This window comes from Lissotriton vulgaris, chromosome 8 (assembly GCF_964263255.1).
Source record: "Lissotriton vulgaris chromosome 8, aLisVul1.2, whole genome shotgun sequence".
NCBI lineage: Eukaryota > Metazoa > Chordata > Amphibia > Caudata > Salamandridae > Lissotriton > Lissotriton vulgaris.
Genome location: NC_141696.1, coordinates 51,313,130 through 51,339,536, shown reverse-complemented (window position 1 = coordinate 51,339,536; position 26,407 = coordinate 51,313,130). Strand labels below are relative to the sequence as shown.

The 26,407-nt window shown below is 46.4% G+C and overlaps 1 protein-coding gene across 1 annotated transcript in view; it reads left to right on the top strand.

Moving 5' to 3' along the window:
* Positions 1-26,407, top strand: part of LOC147693361 (transient receptor potential cation channel subfamily M member 2-like) — a 1,943,547-nt gene that overhangs the window by 1,862,496 nt on the left and 54,644 nt on the right. The gene's annotated exons all lie outside the window — the stretch shown is intronic.

Genomic DNA, 26,407 nt, shown 5'->3' with positions numbered 1-26,407 from the left:
ACTGTACCGTGGCCTCCCTAAATATGCAATCCACCGCCTTCAGATGATTCAAAATGTGGCTGCAAGACTGGTTTGCCGTATACCATTCCGACACTATGTCTCTCCGCATTTACATAAACTCCACTGGCTTCCAGTGGAGAAAAGAATCATATTTAAGGCTATGACAATGGCCTATCAGGCTTTGAACGGAAACTGCCAGAGCTATCTGAAGGAAAGGCTATGCCCCTACAAGCAAAATCGGGTGTTGCGCTCGAATTCTCCCAATTTGCTAAAGACCCCTCGTTTTAAGAAATACCGGCTAGGTGGGAGAGCATTCACGGTCAGAACGGCCGCTTTGTTGGATGACCTACCAGTTTCATTACGAAATGCCAAGTCAGAATTTTTCTTTAAAAAGACCCTGAAGACGTGGCTTTTCAGGGCAGCTGCAATGATGGATCGATAAGCGTACTACTCCTTTTGATGCAATCTCACCTGATGTTTCTAGCGCCCCTGTGTTGGGGGTAGCTGTTGCGCTTAATAAATCTCAGTATTATTATTATTATTATTATTAATCTAAGGACCTACCCAGCTTAAGTACCCTAAGGGAAATGTTGGGATGATTCAAGGTTCCCTCCCGAAAGTCTGGACAGTGGGGAGAATACTCCCATATCCTTTGTCGAGTTTTACGTTAGAGCGGGAAGCCAACGGCTCCCTGAACTGATTTGGATTGGAGTATGCACCCAGGGCACCAAGTGTGGCCTTCAAGGAGTCTCAGTGGTCCTGCCCCAATACATTTAACCCTGTCTGGGTGGTGGTCACACCTCCCTGTGACAGGATATGTATGGTGTTCTTACCACTGCTCGAGCTCGGAGGAGATTTACAGTGCATGGAATCATACCTCCCACACCGGCTACAGTGTGGAGGTATAATTCCAGCATGTTTGATATAAAAAATTACAGGGTTCATTACAGCCAGTCCAGAGTTAGCCATTGCGTAATGATGCATGGTCACTCTATATAGCGTAATGGCTGATGCACTTTCAATCTGGGAGAATGGACTCCGAAGGGTGTAAGGGTTTCCTGCTCGTGCAAAGGCACCCTCACATGTAGAACCGTGCACCCTACCTTGCAGGATTGAAAGGCCTGCTTTAGATGTGACTTATAGGTGTTAAGTGCAGCGGCTTTAGATATAGGGAAACCTATATCATTCATAAGCTGTACCAGCAGCGGATTATACAGGTTACAATGGCAGGCCTGTAGTCTGGGTTTTAGTGGTCTCCCATAGGTGGCAGAATACATGCTTCAGCCCATGGACCACCTCTCGTGTGCCTATGCCCTGGGTACCTCGGTACCATTTACTAGGGATTTATAAGGGTACACCAGTAGCCAATCTGGGATGTGCCTAAGTACTTACCATGAGCACAGAGACGGGGCTCCTGATTAGCAGGATCCCAGTCAGACTAGTAAGAAACATCATAACCCCAGGCAAAAAGTGAGGGTAACCTTGAAAGCAGATCCTACTTTCCTACAGGGAGTCTGATAGTGTCAGAGAGAGCATCCAAGCTGAAGTCATCAAGATGCTGAGATTGGTGTCATTGAACCATTACAAAGCTCCTGGGCCAGCCCAGTTGTCTTAGTCCCCAAACCTCACTCCAAGGGTGAAAAGAAAACAATTTGGTTGTGTGTGGACTATAGGGACCTCAATGCTGTAACAAAAAGTGATGCTCACCCAATTTCTAGAGCAGATGAACTAATTGAGATGTTAGGGAAGCCAAGTGTTTTAGTACCTTTGATCTCACATCTGGGTACTGGCAGATAAGTCTGACCCCTGGAGAAACAGGAAAATCAGCATTCTCCACTCCAAATGGCCACTTCCAGTTTACTGTGATGCACTTTGGATTAAAGAATGCCCGGGTCTTCTTCCAACGGTTGGTGAACAACGTCCTTGCGGGTTGCTGGCCTGGTCACCCCCTACCACCCTAAAAGGAACCTTCGGTCTTCAGAGGCTTTCCTGGCCGTTGTGCCTAGGGTGAAGCGAGCTAGATCTGGAGGCAGGATGTTTTCCTTGAACACCGCTAGGCTATGGAATGCCCTTCCCATCAAACTCCGCTCCAACCCTGACCTACTTGCATTCCGGAAAAACTTAAAAACACTGCTGTTTTCTCAATCCTATATACCTTAAGCTCCCTCAGTCACTTTCCCTCTACCCAGCGCTTGGACGCCTGCGGGCAGCAATCGCGCTCAATAAAAACTGCTACAATACAATCCTTTAATGCAGCTTATCTCGATAATATTGCTGCCTACAGCTACACCTGGAAAGACCACCTGTTCCACCTTGTCAAGGTACTGGAGGCTCTGAGAAGTGCACGCCTCACTATCAAGACAAGCAGGTGCCAGTTAGGACAGGGGAAGATTGAGTACTTGGATCACCTGGTAGGGGAAGGCCAAGTTCCGCCACTCTAACCAAAGATCCAGACAATGCTGGACTGGGTAGCTCCCACAACCCAGACCCAAGTAAGGGCATTCCTTTTCTTGACTGAGTACTATAAGAGGTTTGTGAAGGACTATGGATCCACAGTGACTTTCCTCATAGAACTTACTTCCAAAAGAATGCCAAAGAAAGTAAACTGGACAGTGGGCTGTCAAAAGGCTTTTGGCACTTTGAAGGATGCATTGTGCTCTGTCCCAGTCCTGAAAGCTCCAGAATGTACCAATCAGTTCATTGTGCAGACAGATGCCTTTGAGCATGGGTTAGGTACAGTCCTAGCCCAAACAGATGATGAACATGACAAACCTGTTGCTTTTCTAAGACTACTCCCTAGAGAACAGCTTTGGAGTACCATAGAAAGCTTTGCTGTGGTCTGGGCCCTGAAGAAGTTGAGGCCCTACCTGTTTGGCACTCACTTCCTAGTTCAGACTGCTCAGGTGATTACAAAAGAAACAAGCATTGGCATAGCCAATAGGTCTTGCCTTTGGGACCTTAAAAGTGTTTAGCCAGATATATTGACTTTGCGTATGTCTTTAAGCTGTACTGTACATAAGTCTGCAGCAAACTGAAAAGTTATAACAAAGAAGTGTCAGAAGCATTTTTGTTACCTTATATATGACCAAGAAAGCATTATGTACAACTGAACAACCATATTAAAAAAAGTATTAACAATAAATGTTGAGTTTTTTTGTCCTTTCAATGCTGGCAACTTCTATCTGCCTGTCCCAATGGTTGCTTGTTGTGGGTTATTTTGCTATGGGGGGCATAAATAACAGGAGGGTGAAGGTTGGGATATAGTGCCTGTATAACAGTGAGTCAGTGAGAGTCAGTCAGTTAGTCAGTGGGAGAGAGAGTCCCCCTACGACCATGCCACTAGTGAACTAAGAGGTAAGTCAGTAGTCCTATAAACGTTGTCTAGATTCTTATAGATGGAGCAATATTAACGTCTATTAAAATATAAGAAGTGCTTGTACAGCAAACACCATGAACTCAAGTATTTAAAGTGCTCTCATATGTGATATTAAAGAAAAGGAGGCTCTGTGAAATTAAAAAAGTTACCTTGGATTACACAATGAGGACAGGCTGGGATTCCAGGATATCAGGTTGGGGAAGAAAGAAAGAAAGAGAGAGAGAGAGAGAGAGAGAGGGGGGGGGAGAGAGAGAGAGATCCTGTTTTCCATAAAAGGTCAGTGTTTTGTCTTTTATTCTTTGTGCACAGTGGGATATTCTAACAAAGTAGACCCAACTCAGGGCTGCCAGACCCAACTAGAAAGCCAATAATTAATTTATTTGGGGGTGTCACACCCCTTCCCAGAAGTACTGGCAGCTACATTTTTGAAAAACCCTTATGCATTAGACTTCTGAAAACGTGCCCCTTCTCCTTGGAAACACTTTCAAACTGTACAATGACCACAGAGCCTGGTTCAGCTCTCCAGTATAAATATATTTCCTATGAGTCCTGCTGGTCAGATAAGGGCTGCCATGTTCTCCTATTATTCTGCAGAAAGGTAGATGCTCTGTAAAATCTCAGCCACTTTGTTACTTGGCCCAGATGATAATCACATATTCTGTCAATCTCATGCTCTCAAGAAAACCACTCAAACTGAACGAACCTCTCCCAAATCTTGCCCTTGATGTGTAGTTTTGATAATCGAGTGTGTATTGTTCCTGAAATATATTTTACAAGCCAGATTCCCAGGATTACAAAGAAATCCAACGTGGGCAAAGTGCAAAAAGTCTGCTGCAGCTCTCCATTCGCACTTCTTTCAATGAAGGTTAATGACCGATTTAGTTCTCCATTGGACTTGTCTGCTGCCTAACAGTGAGCTTCAACAGGTCTTTTGCAAACATGTTCCAATTAGTAAATATGGACAAACTTGAAGTATAGTGTTGTATTGGTACTGAAAATTTCTCAGTGTTTATTTATTCGTCATCTGCGAGATTAGAAGCATACATTTCTCTTGTTTCCAGGCTGTGTTTAAAAGAGGGGAAGAGGTTACAGTGCCTGCATTGTTTGCGCTCCATCTTTTCAGTAAGATGGTGTAACGACCAGATTTTCGGACCAGATAGGATCAGCTCACCAAGACACCACCAACCCAGCCGAAACGCAACCACCTCCCTCCTCAGGACCCATCTATCCAGGCACCTGGGTACCTACCTGAGGATGGGGAACTCGCAATATACAAGCTCATATCATCAAAACACCACTAAATCTATGGGGATTACTAGGAATACTCACTGATTACTAAGAACGTCCATGCCCTACACCACACTCATACAATATAGTCTCGCGGCAACTCAGACCCAGACTATGCTACCCTCCTACTCATAGTGAAGGAGGCAGTTCCAATAACTTACCATTACACACTGACACACTCAGTGCTCTCTCAAGCAACAATCCTGTGGGTATACACACTGACCACAATCAGTGCTCTCACTAATGCCACTCTCTCTCTAGCAGCAATCTCATTACACACCAGTTTCCCCCCTGGTGCTCTCTATAATCTCCAAGCCACAATCCTGTGGGTATACACACTGACCACAATCAGTGCTCTCACTAATGCCACTCTCTCTCTAGCAGCAATCTCATTACACACCAGTTTCCCCCCTGGTGCTCTCATTAACGCCGCCTTACAACGGTGATCACTTTCCTATGAATACCTTCAGCTCTCTCTCTCTGTTGGGAAGTTTCTCTACCTACTGGAAATGTCTCATATATTTTATGTGGTACAAGAATGGCCAAATTACACGGTGTACAACTTATTGTCATCTAATACAAGTTCTCCTCTCCCCCTCATTATTCAGTTACCATTTACTTGTCCGGGAGTCGCCTCCGTCCACATAATAGCACCTGACTAGAAGAAAGGTTAACCTTATCATAAAACAATAGCAGTCACACACTATATGCAAAAGTTATTCCCTGATTTAAGCGCTCCTCCTCCCTTTTGATCCATCAGTTACCATTACAGCATCTGGCTAGAAGAAAGTTTAGCTTTATCATAAGAAAACAACAGTTACACAATAGTTCACTAAGAACTGGGGTTCCTTTATTGACAATGACAATATAATACTGCACTATAACACATAGCCTGAAAAGTAAAAGGGGAATAGACACATACACAGATCTGCGGGGTCTCTGTAAAGCTTTATTACTATAACACATCCACATGTAATTGACTGTAAATAGCTAAAGAGGGGATGGATTATACTGAACACCGCTGAAAGAAAAAGGATTAGCAACACAATAGGGACAAGATTAATGTTTAAATGTAAAGCAAACTATAGTACAGAACTGATATCACCTGATTAGTATGAAGTCTTGCTCTAGCTGTCATCTGGGTTCCTCTCTCGTCTGTGCCTTAGCTCGTCTCAGATCCTCCCCTGCACTCTTGGACACGCATCTGCGCTGATCACTCTGCACTGGATTCCTCTCCCCCACGAACTCTCTCCACCTTCCAGCTTCAGTCTAATAGTTTCTGCCGCTCTGATAACCGTTCGCTCCACTAGCTTCTTCACTCTGTCTGATTATCTCAGCTCCAATGTCCAATTTACTCCAGCTGCTCCCACAGACTAATCCACAATATAACTTCAGTCTCTTTCAAAAGGCATCACTTCAGACTCCAGCTGATCACAACTCCTTCTGATAAGTAACTGCTTCTGACTGCTTCCTTCAGTTCCAAATATCATCTCACTTCTCTCTGTTCAAAACACCATCTGCTCACAACTGCTTCTGACTTCTCTCTCTGGTTCCAATTCACTGACTGTCTTCTCTCTGTTCCAAGCATCGACTGTCTTCTTCTCTCCCTGGCTCCAACTGTCTCACTGACTCACAAACTGACAAACTGACAAACTGACTGTTCTCTGTTCCAAGCATCGACCGTCTGACTTCTTCTCTCCCCGGCTCCAACTGACTCACTGACCAACTGACTGACTCCGCCTCTGCACTTCACTAATATGGAATGCTCTCTCCTCATGGAAAGTTCCAGCCATCAGCCTGCCGCCCATCAGATCTCTGCACCACTCCGCGTCAAGGACACACACCCAGCCGGCCGGCCTTTTGTGGTGTCTTCGACACAAAGAATAATACAGCCTACCGATAAGGGCTGGCCCAGACCGATTCTCTCCAAGTGAACAACACCTCATAACTAAAACATCACCTTTACCCTGCAAGCATCTCAGTCTGCAGGGACAGAAAGCAAAATGGAGTCTCTCTAGTTCTGGGCCTTGTAGGCCCGAAAGGATGAAATAACACTTAGCTCTGTCAGAGTACATACACAAACCATAATATAAAGTCAGGACTACAGGATCCACCCTCTACTATAGGTAGGATGATGAAAGGACACATAATTATTTCAAAGCCAATAGGCAATAGATGGATTAGAGTCAAGAATAAGGGATCTATCATTATATTAAGCAGCTATCCTCTAGTTTATGCTTCTAGGTCTGGAAAAAGGCCTGAAAAGGACCAACACAAGGCAAGAATAGAGATTTAGGATGGTAGCAAGCTTAAAGTCAAAAATACAGTCACTACACTCCACCCTTGAATTTAACTTGCTAACATCCGTAAACAACAACAACAAACAAATAAACAAACATCAACATAATCTATCAACAAAATCAAAAACCAAAAGACTCCTTAAAATGAATGACAACTAAGGAAATACCACATAAAACCTGATGTAGGGAACGTAAATCTGACAACCAATTGAAAACAAATCAAAGCACCCTTGACCTGAATGTTGAAATGTAACTTAAGATTGATCTGATAACAACATAAACTAACCAAAGCACCCTTGAACTAAATGTGCCTCAACTTCTAGTGATAATTCATGAAATCTATTGATGTAGGGACATGTTTGTGAAATGAAAACAACAAAGGGCCTAAATGAGGCCTACCTACTTCGGTCACCTTAAGAAAGGATTTGGTAAAATCTAACAAATAAACATGACAAAGGGTCCTCAAGGTCTGGGCAACTATTACTAATAGATGTAGGACATAACCTGACTAAAAGACACACCTCCCAGGACAACTTAAAGTCTAAGGTGACCACCCTTGGAACTAATCCCACTGTTCTAATTAAGAGTTGATGGATCAAAGTGAAAGTGTAATAATAGGAAAACAAGGATAACCCCATTCCTACAAAATAGCTGGTGTAGCACTATGCATATCAAGAAATAAATCAAAGAAAGTTATCTAAGTGTGGTGTATATATTCTTCTAAAAGATCATATTCAGACATAAATCATAGACTTAAACTTGGGAAATTGAGTAATAGTAGACCATGCCAAAGGCAATAGGTAAAGGTCACAAGTCATCTAACTCAGGAAACAGTTTGCACCTAATCCCTCTGTATCAATCTGTGGAACACATGTGTGCACCATAGTTTAAAACACTGCTTTCTTTTCAGTGGCAAGACTGTTTTAGAGAAAACAGAAAAACTATGAAATAAGTGAAAAATAAACAAGTGTAAAGTCAATCTGTATCAATAATGAAACAGCGTAGCATACTAAAATCAAAATATCATGTATCACAGGGCATCAAATTATTAAAGCAGCTCACTAATCACCCTATGACATTCAAATACTATCATTTGCATCATTGCATTAATGTGGCACTGCATCTTTTAAACTGGAAAATCAAAACCATGAACAGGACTGAGAAAATTATTTCAAGTGGGGCCTGTGTATGGTAACTGCAAAAGTGGCATAATGTCCATCTGAAATAGAAAGATGGGGAAAAATGCAAGACTCAAGAATGCAGGCCAAGGAATTACATTTCAAACTCCTTTCGTAAAGGTCAATTAATATTTTTTTTTTTCAAAAATAGAACCATTGGCTTTGTCAGGAAAAAAAATTTTGGGTGGAAATCCAGGAAAAGTTTTAACCTGACAGCTGAGGCAGCCAACTGCAGATTGTAATGTAAATTGAAAAGTTCAGTCTCTATAAAAAGTTCTCTTCTGTAGTTGGTTTCTCCTTAAGACAACAGTTCATTCGTATAGGCCATGATCCTCCATCTTCATCTGTATCTTGTGCCAAGGAAGCACATCCTCCACTCTGGTCATCCTGGTACGTCCGCTTCTGGTCTGGGTCCAGGCTCGGGAGTTTTTTGGGGGTGGGGGCACTCACTCCGAAAATAACAAAACACATCACTCCAAAATAAGAAAATCCACACTCATACAGGGCCCCCACACGTCAGCCATCTGAAACGAGAAACATGCATCATCAATCTTGCAAAAACACATTTTCCATTCAAAAAGCACCCCAAGTGCTTTTCATCTATGTAAGAAACCTCCTAATTCCTGAAAAGAACTCTTCTAAATCCAAGGAATGATTTAAACATTCTATACCATATTCTTTAAATTTGTTTGGGCAAAATCTAATTTTGTCATACACAGCCAGAAGGGCTGGGGCCTAGCTACTCCTCACTCCTTTGAGAAACAGCCCCTCCCTCCAGAAAGATGTCCGCGCTCAGAGTTTTGAATCAGCTCCAACCATAATAAGCAGGAGCCGGGCTACACTGCGATGTAATATTGAATCACTGCCAAATGCTGATCTCATTGCAGGAGCAAAGCTCCTGCCAATTATTCTGTTCAAGCATCCCATATCTCTAGTCAGGGAAGCTTTCTGTGCCTACTGTATTTATCTAACTCCAAGGGCCAAGCGTCTGCCAATTATTCTGTGTACATTACTGAGGGGAAAACTATTCATTTGCAAACATCCTTTATCTGAAGTCAATGAAGCTTTCTGGGCCGACTGTAAGGAAGAGCAACTTGACCCCCCCTTATATAAACATTTCTCTGCGGAAAGAACTGAATCATAGCCAAGAATAACAAACTGGGTGTTTCTGCTCTCATAAGTCACCCACGGGGCACCTCCACCCTTTCAAAACTCTGAGCCGAGAACAGCTGAATATTTGCCAAGGTCAAAAAACACATTCCTTCTAACTTGCAACATGCCCGTTCTCAGGCCTCAAAGAAAAACACTACAGCATTATGTCTAACTAATTTAAGCAGATTTAGACATGGTAAAAAAGCATCCTAAAACAGGAATTAATAAAGACATTTTATATGTAACCTAGACACATGCTAGCATTCTCGAAATAAGAAGCAAAATAATTCTATAGAATCTAAGATAAACTATATATCATAATGTACTGCTACGTGCTGAAAAGGAAAATATTAGAAAAACATTTCATGCAGCAACATAGGAAATCACGACACATTTCTTAAAATAACATGTGAAACACCATCAATTTAAACAAGGGGAAAAAAAAGTTATACATGTAATTTTGCACTGCATAACCAAGAATTCATAATTTGGTGTGCAAGCCTTTCTGTTCTACGTATTAAAAGGGTCAGATTTATTTTTTGCAGATAGCCTTTTTACCTAACTGAATCATTTGCATTTGAACTTGAAATAAAAGGGGCAGCTTGCTTCAGAGAAATAATCACTTATATTTTCTAGATGTGCAAAATACACTACAGAGCATTTTCTTTTAAAAGCACACAGTTGCATTTCACTGATTAAAGCACATTCTATGATGGGTCTGTGTTATTTTTCAACCGATAAACACTAATTCTAAAATGCTGGTTCGTGTATCTGTTTATCTGTCTGCACCATCCGTGCCATGCTAAGAACCCTTTTCCTGGTTGATTTATAAGACTCCGACCTCCGAGTCAGACACATTAAATCATGTGTTCAAAGGCAAACCCACACAAACTCGTGGACGCATTTCAAACATTATGTTAAATGAACACTGCTTTTTTTTCTCTGCAAGATGTTACCCATCCGTCAGCTAGCTGGCAAAGCACATAGGCGAACCCTGCAACCAATTAAAAAGTCAAATCAAACCATCATTAATCTAAACAGTCACTGACTTTTAGCGTCAGCTCACGTAACAATGCATGTGAAAAAGCATGCTGAAATAAATACTGCCGTCTCAATCTAAGATATTAACCCTTTGGCAGCTTAAACACAATCATTCCCCAATGTCTGCAGATACATGGGAAAGTCATGAACTCATCTCTCCACGTTTTCATATAACACGTGCGCACATCTTCAAAACGTTTTCTCCAAGCACTGGAAAGAGATCCAGCTCTCTCCTGCCTAACGTAATGATAACATGCTATGTACAAGCCATATTCACATGGCGCTATTCACAAGCCATATTTACAAGAAACTCAATAAGTCATACTGAGAACATTACTTCACAAGCCATATTCACAAGGAGCTATTCACAAGGAACTCAATAAGTCATAATAATGACATGCTCTTCATAAACCATATTTACAAGGAGCTATTTACAAGGAACTCCACAAGTCATATTACACTGAATACATTTCACATTTCACAGCATAAGCAAATGCAGCAAGCCATTTAATGGGCAATTTACAAGCATTTTTCACACACATATATACAACTGCATCAACACCAAGATGTAATTGGCTCCATCACGTACTGTCACCCTTCAAGCCTGTCAGTTCAAACACCAAGATGAAAAGCATGTCTTCCCCCCTGCATAAGTCAAATGCCATGATGTACTGCAATCTCCTTAAACTCCAACTGTTCAAGCCCATAGGTCAATTTAAAAGTAGATTTCGATTTTCTCAAAAACATTGTAACAAACAAAAAGATATATACAATAATAAACAAATAATATACAAAATGAACTCCATACGTGCCGAGTGCAAACCAACAAGATAAAAACAATACAGCGCACACAGGCTACGTAAACGATTCGTGACGCCAGATGTAACGACCGGATTTTCGGACCAGATAGGATCAGCTCACCAAGACACCACCAACCCAGCCGAAACGCAACCACCTCCCTCCTCAGGACCCATCTATCCAGGCACCTGGGTACCTACCTGAGGATGGGGAACTCACAATATACAAGCTCATATCATCAAAAACACCACTAAATCTATGGGGATTACTAGGAATACTCACTGATTACTAAGGACGTCCATGCCCTACACCACACTCATACAATATAGTCTCGCGGCAACTCAGACCCAGACTATGCTACCCTCCTACTCATAGTGAAGGGGGCAGTTCCAATAACTTACCATTACACACTGACACACTCAGTGCTCTCTCAAGCCACAATCCTGTGGGTATACACACTGACCACAATCAGTGCTCTCACTAATGCCACTCTCTCTCTAGCAGCAATCTCATTACACACCAGTTTCCCCCCTTGTGCTCTCTATAATCTCCAAGCCACAATCCTGTGGGTATACACACTGACCACAATCAGTGCTCTCACTATATGCCACTCTCTCTCTAGCAGCAATCTCATTACACACCAGTTTCCCCCCTGGTGCTCTCATTAACGCCGCCTTATAACGGCGATCCCTTTCCCATGAATACCTTCAGCTCTCTCTCTCTGTTGGGAAGTTTCTCTACCTACTGGGAATGTCTCATATATTTTATGTGGTACAAGAATGGCCAAATTACACGGTGTACAACTTATTGTCATCTAATACAAGTTCTCCTCTCCCCCTCATTATTCAGTTACCATTTACTTGTCCGGGAGTCGCCTCCGTCCACATAATAGCACCTGACTAGAAGAAAGGTTAACCTTATCATAAATCAATAGCAGTCACACACTATATGCAAAAGTTATTCCCTGATTTAAGCGCTCCTCCTCCCTTTTGATCCATCAGTTACCATTACAGCATCTGGCTAGAAGAAAGGTTAGCTTTATCATAAGAAAACAACAGTTACACAATAGTTCACTAAGAACTGGGGTTCCTTTATTGACAATGACAATATAATACTGCACTATAACACATAGCCTGAAAAGTAAAAGGGGAATAGACACATACAAAGATCTGCGGGGTCTCTGTAAAGCTTTATTACTATAACACATCCACATGTAATTGACTGTAAATAGCTAAAGAGGGAATGGATTATACTGCACACCGCTGAAAGAAAAAGGATTAGCAACACAATAGGGACAAGATTAATGTTTAAATGTAAAGCAAACTATAGTACAGAACTGATATCACCTGATTAGTATGAAGTCTTGCTCTAGCTGTCATCTGGGTTCCTCTCTCGTCTGTGCCTTAGCTCGTCTCAGATCCTCCCCTGCACTCTTGGACACGCATCTGCGCTGATCACTCTGCACTGGATTCCTCTCCCCCACGAACTCTCTCCACCTTCCAGCTTCAGTCTAATAGTTTCTGCCGCTCTGATAACCGTTCGCTCCACTAGCTTCTTCACTCTGTCTGATTATCTCAGCTCCAATGTCCAATTCACTCCAGCTGCTCCCACAGAATAATCCACGATATAACTTCAGTCTCTTCCAAAAGGCATCACTTCAGACTCCAGCTGATCACAACTCCTTCTGATAAGTAACTGCTTCTGACTGCTTCCTTCAGTTCCAAATATCATCTCACTTCTCTCTGTTCAAAACACCATCTGCTCACAACTGCTTCTGACTTCTCTCTCTGGTTCCAACTCACTGACTGTCTTCTCTCTGTTCCAAGCATCGACTGTCTTCTTCTCTCCCTGGCTCCAACTGTCTCACTGACTCACAAACTGACAAACTGAAAAACTGACTTCTCTCTGTTCCAAGCATCGACCGTCTGACTTCTTCTCTCCCCGGCTCCAACTGACTCACTGACCAACTGACTGACTCCGCCTCTGCACTTCACTAATATGGAATGCTCTCTCCTCATGGAAAGTTCCAGCCATCAGCCTGCCGCCCATCAGATCTCTGCACCACTCCGCGTCAAGGACACACACCCAGCCGGCCGGCCTTTTGTGGTGTCTTCGACACAAAGAATAATACAGCCTACCGATAAGGGCTGGCCCAGACCGATTCTCTCCAAGTGAACAACACCTCATAACTAAAACATCACCTTTACCCTGCAAGCATCTCAGTCTGCAGGGACAGAAAGCAAAATGGAGTCTCTCTAGTTCTGGGCCTTGTAGGCCCGAAAGGATGAAATAACACTTAGCTTTGTCAGAGTACATACACAAACCATAATATAAAGTCAGGACTACAGGATCCACCCTCTACTATAGGTAGGATGATGAAAGGACACATAATTATGTCAAAGTCAATAGGCAATAGATGGATTAGAGTCAAGAATAAGGGATCTATCATCATATTAAACAGCTATCCTCTAGGTTATCTTCTAGGTCTGGAAAAAGGCCTGAAAAGGACCAACACAAGGCAAGAATAGAGATTTAGGATGGTAGCAAGCTTAAACTCACCATCACTCAGAAATAGTGCCAAAAATACGGTCACTACAGATGGGCATTTTGATCTCGGTCCATAGTTCCTCCACTCTCACAAGCAGTATTTAAAGTGCTGATTTGTCCTCACTAGCTCCAGAGCTTTCAGTAATCCAGTTACTTCACATCTTTAGCGCTCCCTAACTAGGGTTTGCCTTAAGAGTGGGGGCAGAGCCACAGCTTCTCCCCTCTAAGCCCTCCTCGCCCCCGGCGAGGGGTGAAAGAAGTGTGTAGGTAGCGGACTCTTCTCACGTGCTGCCCGTACCGGTTTCCCATCCCACGCCTGTAACAGCTGGGCACCGCCAAACACGCTCGGGGAGCCTCGTGTCTGGACTCGTGAGGCATGAGCCTATAATGGAAGCGACGCTGTGGCCCAAAGACTTGTAATTCATTGTGATTTTTACGAGCTATTACTTTCAAAGGTTAGGATGAAACCAGACCTCTAAAGGGATCACAAACAAACTTGGCCGCGAAAGGTATGTCCAGTATACAGCTGGCACCCAGCCACGCTGCTGCTCGCTCCTGAGCTCCGTAGGCCAGGGGAGAGAGAGAAGGCGGGACATGCATCCGCCTGTGGCCAATTGCGTGCTGTCTTTCTTAGAAAGACGCACGCAAAGGTCAAAAGGGTGTGATTTAAACTCAGACCACACGTACAAGCGTGTGGTCCGAGTTTAAAGTCCTTACTAGAAGCCTCGCAGAGCTGGCCATGCGCGCTGGCTCAGGCGAGACCTAAAAAGATGAGAACCCACAACTGCTAAAGTGGTCCATATCCCTACCCAAAAAAATATATATACCTACCTGGAATGGACTTCACAGTGGAACACAGACCTGGGACTGCCATGCCAATTCAGATTGCCTTTCCAGGTTCTTCCACTTAGAAGATGAAGATTCTCCTGGGAGGTTAGTTTTATTCTCTTCAGTTTTGGCGGGGGAGGTATGTGAGAAAGTACCTCAACCCCCTCCCACGTTTTGCCTGGTTTTGATGTGGTCTCAAATGTGGTACACTGGGTCTCTGCCACCCAGGCCCCATGTGAAAGTGCTCCTTCCCTAACACATATAAGTCCTTAGTAAATGGTACCCTGGGTACATAGGGCCTGGAAGCTTAGAGGGTCCGTTGGGACCCCCCTCACTGGGATAATGTCACTGCCCTTGCATCCTGTATGCCTCTGTGAGGGAAAAAATGGCAAAGTCGACATGAAACCCTGCCTGGGTGCCATGCCAGCTAGCACTGCCTGACTGTATTGGTTAAATCACCCCTCTAGCAGGCCTCACAGTCCTAAGGCAGGATGCACTATACTCCAGATGAGGGCATATCTGCATGAGCCGATGTGCCTCTAAAATACTAGTGTAAGTGCAAGTGAAGCCATACAGTGTACTTAGGCTGGAAACTCAACAACTCACGTTTCATAGCACTATGATAACTTTACTGACTATAGGAGTGTTTAGTACCAAACTACCCCTTTCAATAAATCCACACTGATGCCAGTGTGGGATTTAGCGTACCAAGTACCCAGAGGGTGAATGCCTAGCAACCTTGCTGTGGTCTCTGACTGGCTGTAGGCAGCCAGCCACCACCAGACATGTTTCTGGGCCCCTGGGTAGAGAGGCCCTGCTCCTTAGTACCGAAAACAATGCTCATCCTAGGCGGAGGTGTCATGTCACCTCCCCCAGGATGGGCCAGTGCTCGAAGAGGGAAGCTTCAAAAGCCTGCCGCCTTTGTAATGCGACACACAGCCTCTGCTGCTAGCAGCAGATGGCAGGCCCTGGTTTACACCCCCACTTTGAGCGGGAAAATCAGAAGGCAACTCCATCTCCAAGGTGAGAGGAAGTGAGGTGAAGCACAACTCTGTGCTAGCTCTATGTCCCTCCCATAGGAAGGTGACATAATAGAGGGTGTAGCCACCAAAGGTAAGTTGCCCATTGGCCCTACCTGCCACTCCCCTAAAACGCCTCCTAAATTTAGTATTTAGGTGGCTTCCCCAGACATGACCCTCAGATTTGCAACGACCTAAGAAGCAAGAAGGTGACCCTGCAGAGAAGACAGAAGATTATGACTGCCTTGGCCCCAGCCCTACCCGCCTGTCTCCAGGTTCTGCGAATCTGTGACCCATCTTGTAACAAGTGACCTCGAAACCCCAGGAGGGCTGCTGCCTTCAACAAAGACTAAAAATTCCAGCGGATAGCGGAACTGTCCAACAAGAAGCAAACTCCAAGAACTGCCATAGGAGGACCGACACTTGTTGATGCGACTCTCTGCTACAAAAGAACTCAAAGAACCGCTGCAGCTGAGGACCAACACTGGCGTTGATACATCTCACTGCTACCAAAGAAGTTCCAAAGACCGCAGCAGTAGAGGACCGGCACTTGTGTCGACGCAACTCTACCCTGCCCAATGAAAGCACTGCAACTGGATGACCTCCATGACCTTAAGGTCGGCGGACAATTTCAGGGTATGCATGCAAGTACTGTCAACCTGGATGTCCGCCAACTGCCTGAAACTTAATGGCAGTAAGACTGAGGTGCTCGTGGTGGGGGGATGCCCATCTGTATGGTCGTCGGCTTGGTGGCCATCCTGCCTAGGAGAGACACCTGTTCCCTGCCAGGAAGTGAGGAATCTTGGGGTGTGGTTGGACGTTGACCTTGCCCTTGGTCCCCAGATTGGCCGAGTGGTGGGGGCATGCTTCGGAGTTTTAAGAGCTCTGAGGAAGGTCTTGGATCTTCGGCCCATTGCTGCCCGTCGGACGCTGGTGCATGCTTTAGTCACCTCACGTCTGGACTACGGCAATTTGCTGTATCTGGGGGCCACGGGAAAAGCTCTCAATCGCCTCCAGGTGCTGCAAAATGCTGCCGCTCGCCTTATTCTGAGGCTTCCTAGAAGATCATCCTCAAAGGCAGCACTCCAGGCCTTGCACTGACTTCCTGTTAGGAGCAGGGTGGAATTCAAAGCTCTTGCCACGTGTCACTGCATTCTGGGTGGCAAAGCCCCTGCCCCTTTACAGAGTCTGGTCACTAGGTATGAGCCCACAAGGACTCTGCGCTCCTCCTGCACAGGTCTCCTGAAGATCCCAAAAATCAAGAAGGCGCATATGGAGGGAAGGTCTTTCAGATATCTGGCAGCGAAGCAGTGGAATGACCTATCGTCAGAGTTACTCTTGGAGTCCTCAGAATCCGTGTTTAGAAGGAAACTTAAGACTCACTTATTTACACGGTAGACGGTTGTGATGGCTGCTCGGACTGCTCACCCCACTTATCATAGCGCGGGGACACGCCTGTGGGCGTAAACCAGGCGCTTTATAAATCTCCCTAATAATAATAATAATAATAATAATAATAAGGAATCCTCTCAGCCCCACGACCTAAGTTGCCCACAGCTCCGGGCCCAAGAGCCTGTATCCTCCTGCTAGTGGCCCTGTCGGTCACCTCCTGCATCCCCCTGCCTGATCTCGATCTCCCGAGGACGATCTGATGACAGCAGAACCCCATCCGATCTACTGCCACCAACCGTGACAGTAACTGTGTTGGCTGCCTGCTGAAACCTATCTAGATCATTGCCCCCGCTGACCACAAGGTTGAAAATTATTGACGGTATAGATCACCTCATCAATGATTCTGATATCCGCATCTTAGGGGTGCCCCAGTCCCCCATGACCGATCCTGCACTCACTGTTGGTCTGATCACCTGAAGACTGGAACTGTAAGTTGTATACTCACTTGATACATCCCTAAGTAGATTTCCTCCACAGGATAATCTTGAACTGCTTGAATATTGCCTTGTTGACTTTTGAATGTGAAAAGTAACTCTAATTTGAAACGTACTTATCTTAGCAAGAAGTTCTTGGTATTAAAATAAAAATACAAACAAGGTATCATTTTTCTAAACTTGGTCGGGATCTTCTTGAGTCGTGTTTTTAATTATTGATCACGGTTGTGCAATAAATGTCTTACACTCCTCTGTGTTAGGCATAAGGCTGCTCTTCCACACTACTACTAATAGAGCAAATCTGAAAGAGACGGTGAGTTGTAGAATCCTTACCATATACTTCCCCCAGGCATAAGACTTTATCCAGAGATTTTTCTTTAGCAGCACCACTGCACGTCAGTAGGTGACATCGGTCAACTCCGTTTCCATCTTTGTCATCGTGGTCGCCGGGATGATGTCATATTGGCTACTTAGATGCCGCCCCTGCGCGCTGTAGTCAGTTCTTTCTTTTTCCGCTGCAGACTAGTGCAGATCCGGAGAGAGCTACCCCTTAGCCACTTTTTTGCTAGCCCTTTTGCAATTCTTTGTTGACTTCCTTTTGTGTCATTCAACTCCTGGTGCACAAGGGTTGTCCTCACTTTGGACTGGTTTCAAGCCTTGCGGGTCCTGTCATGTCGGTGACAGACCTCCACCTCGTGTGCTTGTGGTGTTTGGAGCGTGACCACGACCCGAAGTCGTGCTCCGACTGCTGGGCCATGCATCGTCGTTCCCTGTTTGGTTCGAGAGGAAGGTCTTGAGACCGTTCATGGAGCCCTCACTCCAACTCGCACTCTACGTCGTCAAGGTCATCGGGTAAGTCTAAACACAAGAAGAAGGCGAAGAAGCACAAGCGCTCTTCGCTTTCTCCCTGTCAGTCGGCTGATGTGATGAAATATTCAGAGCATCATCGTTCCAAGGCTCCGTCTCCGGTGCCTTCTCCAGGGATGACTCCATGCCTCCCCCCATTTCTGGGAGCCAGAACATCCCCTGTCCAACTTCGACAGTTAAGGGAGGCCTTACACCTTGTCCTTGGGAGCCACACTCCGCTAGCATGCCTTCTGGAATGTCGGGGGTCCTAGGCTTTCAATGCCTGCAGCTCCGGCCCCGGTGCCAGTGGTCCCTGCGGGTCGAGGCCTGGATCTCACTCGACCTTCCCCAGTGCTGATCTGGACAAAGGCGCCCAATGCGCCGGTCGTGCCTCTGACCGACGCCGTCCCAATCCTCATCCCTCAGTTGGACCGGGAGCTGGACTGACGTTGGGCGACGTCGGAACCGACACCGGAGGGTACTTTGTTCCCTGTTCATCCTTGGTGTTCCCTATTGACTAGAGGTTGGTGATGAGGACTGGGAGAGGTCGTTTGACCCTTTAACTGACCAGCTGGAAGAATTGGACTGGCAAGAGAACCTGGGTGATGCCAGTGGTCTGGATACTTCTCCAGGCACTGGCTTGCTTTCTCCCCCTACCGTGGCAACAGAGGAGGGAGCGGCTTATGCTGTGGTGGTACGAAGGGCGGCCAAGGTCTTGGGCCCTGAACTCGTTTTAGTGGCAGTGAGGACTAACCTCCTGACAGAGGTGCTTCATCCTGCAGAGTCCTCTTCTGAACCCCTATTAGCCCTTATTGATGTCCTCCTGGGCACCTGGTCCAAGCCCAGCACAGAGGCTTCGGTGGAAAAAATGATTACCCGCCGCCGTTGCCTGGCCCAGCCCGGGCGGCCCAATGTTCGTAACCTACCTCCCTTCCCCCTAGAGCTTGGTGGTCCAAGCCTCTTCTTCAAAGGGCGCATTCCCTTCTGCCCCTCCAGATAGGGAATCCAAGAAGGTGGACCATCTTGGCAAGCATATGTTCTCTTCCTCCAGCTTGATTCTGCGTTTTTTGAATACCACGTGTCTCTTGGGCCAATACTCCCATACAATATGGGATACGGTTGCGCAGAAGCTGCCTCAGTGCCCCGAGGAGGCCCGGGCGTTCTCTCCCAGGCAGTGGTGGCTGGGAGGGACACAGTCAAATTCACAATCAGATGTGGATTAGATACCACCAACTCACTGGGAAGAACGATTGCCACGTCAGTAGCCCTTAGGTGCTATGCCTGGTTGAGGACATCTGGCTTTTCAGGGGATGTCCAGTCAACTTTGATGGACATGCCCTTTGATGGCTATCGTCTTTTTGTCGACAAAGCAGACTTGACGCTGGAGCGCTTTAAAGATTCTCATTCTACGGCCAGATCTTTGGGCCTCACTGCGCCTTCTCACCCACTCCAGTCTGCTTTCCGATCCATTTGTGGCTACGGAAGGGGCACTTAACCACGTCCGGCCCAGTCTAGCCACCAGCTTGCACAAACTGCCCAGCCGCTGCTTGGCCGCGGATATGGAACTCGGCAACCTCACAGGTCCGGGATCCAGCAGGCAGGCCAGTCCACCCTTTTCCTCCAGCCCCAGCTTCCTAACCATTCAGGTCCAATGTTTCAGGCCCATCAACGGCCAGTGGGAGGCAGCGTTCGTCATCACCTCCTTCACTGGCAATCCAGCACGTTGTACAGGTGGGTTTTGCAAATCATCTGAAGGGGCTACTCCCTCCCCTTTGAGACTACCCCTTTTTCCATGCCACTGTCTTTCAATTGCATGTGGGAGGATCATTTAGCGCTTCTCTGCCAGGAAGTCTCCACTCTAGGGCAAGGGAGCTATAGAGAGGGTCCCTGCGCCAGAAGTAGGTTGTGGTTGCTATTCCCGCTACTCTCTGGTGCCAAGAAGTACAAAGGCCTGCCTCCTATTATAGACCTCAGGGCCCTCAACCGCTTCCTCTGGAAAGAGAAGTTCAATATACTCACATTGGCTCAGGTCCTGTCTGCCCCCGACCCCGGAGACTCAATAGTGGCGTTGGACTTGCCAGATGCCTATTTCCATATTCCCGTCTTGCCAGCCCATAAACGCTATCTACCGTTCACGGTGGGCCACGAGCACTTTCAGTTCACCCTGCTCCCTTTTGGCCGTACCAAGGCCCCACGTGTGTTCACAACAGTGATGGCAGTGATCTCAGCTCATCTGACAGATCAGGGGTCCAGGTCCTCCCCTATCTCGACAATTGGCTGTTGAAGGCAAGCTCGCCCCTTGCTGTCGTCTCCCACCTCCAGTCTACGGCAGACCTCCTGCACTCGCTGAGGTTCACTATAAAAGTACAAAAGTCAAACTTGACGCCCTCTCAGACACTCTCTTTCATCAGAGCTGTTCTGGACACAGTGCAGTTTCAGGCCTGTTTCCCGAGCAGTGAGTCTAGGATATTCGGACTATGATACCGATGCTTCAGCCTCTATCATGGATTTCGTTGAGAATGACTCTGAGGCTGCTGGGCCTTATGGCCTCCTGCATCCTGCTACTGGATCATGCCAGATGGCATATGTGAGATCTGCAGTGGAACCTGAAGTTCCAGTGAGTGCAGCTTCAGGGGAATCTTTCTGACTACCTTCAGATCTCAGAGGGAACTGCAAAACAATTACAGTGGTGGCTAACGAACCATGCTAGGATGAGAGGCAGATCCCTCTCCCTGCCCCAACCAGATCTAACAGTGGTGACGGATACGTCACTTCTGGGATGGGGCGGCCATCCGGGAGAGGTGGAGATCAGAGGTGCCTGGTCGCCAGCGGAGTCCTTGCTCCATATCAACCTGCTGGAGCTCCAGGCTGTCCGACTGGTACTGAAGGCATTCCTTCACTCTCTCAAAGGGAAAGTGGTGCAGGTGTTCCCAGACACCACCACCGCCATGTGGTACTGCAACAAACAGGGTAGGGTGGGGTCTCGGACCCTATTTTAGGAGGCTCTTCGCCTCTGGACATGGCTGGATCATTAAGTCATGGCCCTGGTGGTTAAACACCTGGCGGGTTCTCTGAATGCCTGTGTTGGCAAACTCAGCCATCAATGCTTGGTCGATCACGAATGGCATCTTCATTTGGAGGTGGTGCAAGGTCTCTTTCAACGGTGGCCTGGTTAGCTCTGTTTCTCACCGAAGAGAACTTGCAATGTCAGCAGTATTGCGTGTCCGAGCCCTTTTTCTTCTCCTAGCATTTGGACAAAGTGGTGCTTAGAACGTGCCTTCCTCAAGTGGCTACACCATTTCATGTAGAACAACCTATCACCTTGCCCATCTTCTTCCCACTTCCGCACCCTTCCAAGGAGAAGCAGAGACTCCACCTTCTGGACCCTAAACGTGCGTTGTCATTCTACCTTGAACGCACCAAAGATTGCTGAGTGGATGATCAACTCTTTATTGGATCTGTAGGTGCCAAGAAAGGCCGGGCTGTTCAAAAACGTACCATTTCTTGATGGGTTGTCCTTTGCATAACGATCTGCTACGGTTTAGTGAAGAAGGATCCTCCAGTGGGGCGGCTGCATGCTCATTCCACTTGGGCTATGGCACTGGATTGGCACGTGAAGTCCCACTCCTTTATATCTGACAGGTGGCATTGTGGGCATCTCTGAACACATTCAACAGACACTACTGCCTGCACAGCCAAGTCCAGAGAGATGGCTATTTTGCCCATTCGGTCCTCCAGGACTTTTTAGTCATTTAGAACTTGGTTTGCAGACCCTCCTCCGGGGATGGTATTGCTGGAGTATCTATTCTAAGGTAAGGAATCTACGACTAACTGTCTCTTTCAGATGAACAAATACTTACCTTCAGTACGAGACATAGGTTAGTTGTAGATTCCTTACCGCCCGACCCATCCTCCCCGCTCTGCAAACTGATTTCTAGGGATAGGGACTCTCTTACAGGGCCCTAGTTGTGGTGCACCAGTTGTCAGTGTCTTTCATGGCTCTGCGCTTCTGGTGTGGAAAGCCGTGTTAAAACTGACGTCAGCGTGCAGGAGTGGTGTCTAAATAGGCACCTCAACGTCATCCCAGAGACCACGACGCCGTCGACGGACGCAGAGTCGACCGACGCCACCTACTGATGTGGAAAGAATCTACAACTAACCTATGTCTCTTACAGATCCATCGTTACCGAAAGTAAGTAACTTGTTCTTTGGGTTTGACATCAAGCTCTGTACACTTTTGGAGAACCCCTGGACCTGTGCACGGTATTACCACCTAATGGCATTATCATATACAGAGCCAGCTTCCTACAATCCTGTTCTCATACGTAGTTATTATAATGGTCTGTGTGATGGTGACCTACTACATATCTCACGGCTGATCATGTCTCACCATAGTAAGCATAGTGATCCATTCTTTGGCTTCTATTATAGCATAGCGGGAGCCCATGGCTTATCAGTAGGTGATGTTCCTCCTTCAACAGTGTGACCTTGTGATGCTAGCACTGATTAATCAACCACCTCCCTCTCCCATTTCCTTTATCTGTGCCTCTATTTTGCAATAGTCTGCAATGTTTCTTTACATGGTATGAAACAGAAAGATTGTTAGCCCAAGCGTATCGAATAACAAATATCAGAACAGTGGTCCTCCAAGGCAGAAGATAATGTAGTCAATTTAGTCACTTTATTGATGATAATGTTGATGAAAACGACTTGTATTGCACAACGTAGAGTGCCCTGGTGCACTGCACAGGTCAAAATGAAAGTGTGTTCCGTCGTTTTAGACTTGTCTAAAAACCCAGGTTTTCAGCCTTTTTTTAAACATTGCTGAATTGCTAACAGCATGGAATTCAAGAGGGAGCTTGTTCCATGCTGTAGATCAGGTATGCTAGAGATCTGCCTCCAGTTCTAGCCCCCCAAATTCTGGGGTCACTGCAAATAGTTTATTGGCAGACCTCTGGTTTCTTGCTGGAACGTGAACGCTGGACCTTACTCTAAGGCAGAGATAAATACCAGGGGCCGCATGCGGCCCTTCTGAAATTTAATTGTGGCCCCTGGTGAACAGCAAGACTAGTCTGCTGTTCACTTGCCAGAGCAGGAACATTCAGAAAGCTGCGAAACAAACAGGTTTCCTTTATTTACACGTTAAATAAAGTAATGGTAAAGGAGAAAAGAAGGTGACCTGTACAACTTGTCTTCAGGAACAACTTTAGTTTTGAAGACCTCTTGAAAAAAAACATTATACACTTTCTTGAAGTTTGCGGAGAGTTGATTTTATTAACATGCCTAAGCGTTGGTTTGACTTTAATTTTTGGTGCATAAGAATACAGCATTGGTGGCAGATGGAAGTTGGGTGAAGGCTCGGCTTGTTGTCCACGCCATGCATCTGCTTTTGGTACCTCTATGGCCACCTTTCATTATCTCGACCCTCGCCCTGCTGGTATCAGTGCGGCCCTCGGGCATGCCACAGAAGGTACTTTGCGACCCTCTGGGAAATGTGTGTGAGTACCCATGCTCTAAGGTATTCTGCGGTACAAAAGGGGGTGGTGCACCCCCTTTTGTACCGCTTTGTTCGCCATAAGTTGGCAGGGTATGCTCAGACGTGAGTCCCTTGCTCACTTTGCCACTGGATTTAGGCAAGCCTGGCTGAAGACGGCTGAAATGCCAGAAACCGGTCCTAGGAAGCTTGTTTCCGGTCCACGGAAGGCATGGCTTGGCAGTTCGGGCTGGATTGTTCCCATGAGGCACAGGGTCAGACTGATTTGCATATTGCCATGTCTGAACTGGGGTGGCAGAGTGGGCTAAAGAACGGTGATGGATTCAACCCAGATCTGTTGACTGGGTGTGAGTGTTTGATTGGTTCAGATGCTCTGTCAATCACCCCCCCTTTTGTACCGCTTTGTTTACCATAAGTTGGCAGGGTATGCTCAGACGTGAGTCCCTTTCTCACTTTGCCACTGGATTCAAACAAGCCTGGCTGAAGATGGCTGAAATGCCAGAAACCGATCCTAGGAAGCTTGTTTCTGGTCCAGGGAAGGCATGGCTTGGCAGTTCGGGCTGGACTGTTCCCATGAGGCACAGGGTCAGACTGATTTGCATATGGCCATGTCTGAACTGGGGTGGCAGAGTGGGCTAAAGAACGGTGATGGATTCAACCCAGATCTGTTGACTGGGAGTGAGTGTTTGATTGGTTCAGATGCTCTGTCCATCACCACCCCCTTTTGTACCGCTTTGTTCGCCATAAGTTGGCAGGATATGCTCAGACATGAGTCCCTTACTCACTTTGCCAAAGGATTCAAGCAAGCATGGCTGAAGACGGCTGAAATGCCAGAAACCGGTCCTAGGAAGCTTGTTTCCGGTCCAGGGAAGGCATGGTTTGGCAGTTCGGGCTGGACTTTTCCCATGAGGCACAGGGTCAGTCTGATTTGCATATGGCCATGTCTGAACTGGGGTGGCAGAGTGGGCTAAAGAACGGTGATGGATTCAACTCAGATCTGTTGACTGGGTGTGAGTGTTTGATTGGTTCAGATGCACTGTCCATCACTACCCCCTTTTGTACCGCTTTGTTCGCCATAAGTTGGCAGGGTATGCTCAGACATGAGTCCCTTGCTCACTTTGCCACTGGATTCAAGCAAGCCTGGCTGAAGATGGCTGAAATGCCAGGAACCGGTCCTAGGAAGCTTGTTTACGGTCCAGGGAAGGCATGGCTTGGCAGTTCGGGCTGGACTGTTCCCATGAGGCACAGGGTCAGACTGATTTGCATATGACCATGTCTGAACTGGGGTGGCAGAGTGGGCTAAAGAACGGTGATGGATTCAACCCAGATCTGTTGACTGGGTGTGAGTGTTTGATTGCTTCAGATGCTCTGTCCATCACCATCCCCTTGTGTACCGCTTTGTTCACCATAAGTTGGCAGGGTATGCTCAGACGTAAGTCCCTTGCTCACTTTGCCACTGGCTTCAAGCAAGCCTGGCTGAAGATGGCTGAAATGCCAGAAACCAGTCCTAGGAAGCTTGTTTCCGGTCCAGGGAAGGCATGGCTTGGCAGTTCGGGCTGGACTGTTCCCATGAGGCACAGGGTCAGACTGATATGCATATGGCCATGTCTAAACTGGGGTGGCAGAGTGGGCTAAAGAACAGTGATGGATTCAACCCAGATCTGTTGACTGGGTGTGAGTGTTTGATTGGTTCATGTGCTCTGTCCATCACCACCCACTTTTGTACCGCTTTGTTTGCCATAAGTTGGCAGGGTATGCTCAGATGTGAGCCCATTGCTCACTTTGCCACTAGAATCAAGCAAGCCTGGCTAAAGACGGCTGAAATGCCAGAAACCGGTCCTAGGAAGTTTGTTTCCGGTCCAGGGAAGGCATGGCTTGCCAGTTCGGACTGGACTGTTCCCATGAGGCACAGGGTCAGATTGATTTCCATATGGCCATGTCTGAACTGGGGTGGCAGAGTGGGCTAAAGAACGGTGAGGGATTCCACCCAGATCTCTTGACTGGGTGTGAGTGTTTTATTGGTTCAGATGCTCTGTCCATCACCACCCCCTTTTGTACCGCTAAAGTATTCTGCAGCGGACAGATATAATGCTCCATGTACTAGCACTAAAGTCTTAAACACAATTCTCTTCCTGATATGAAGCCAGTGCAAATGAGGGTATGAATGTGCTTTAACTGACAGTTTCAAGAGGAAATGGTCTGCTGTTTTCTAGACCAGCTGAAGCTTCTCCAGCAGGTTCTCCGGTAGACCAAAATAAAGAGCATTACCATAATCCAGCCTTAACATTACCAGGGCCTGGATAACTGTTTTGTGCAGAATAGGACAAAATATGTCAAACCTTTTTCAAAGAGTTCAATACCCCAAAACAGGTGCCCGCTTAATTTGTGGCCTAAATGACATGCAGTCATCAAATGTGGTCCTCCATTGCTTCATCAGGATGCCACACTGCCCAGTAGGGTTCATCTGCTATGGCATCCAGTTCTGTTTCTACTCTTTGCAGGTTAAACCTGGCTGAAGGCTAAATTTACAGATTATGAGGTGCCACATTTTATAAATTTGCTTTCGAAAATAGAAACAGAAAATGTACTTTGTAAGCCAATGAAATGCATGCGTAGATTGAGGAGCTCCACTGGACTATTGCCTGAGACCTTTAA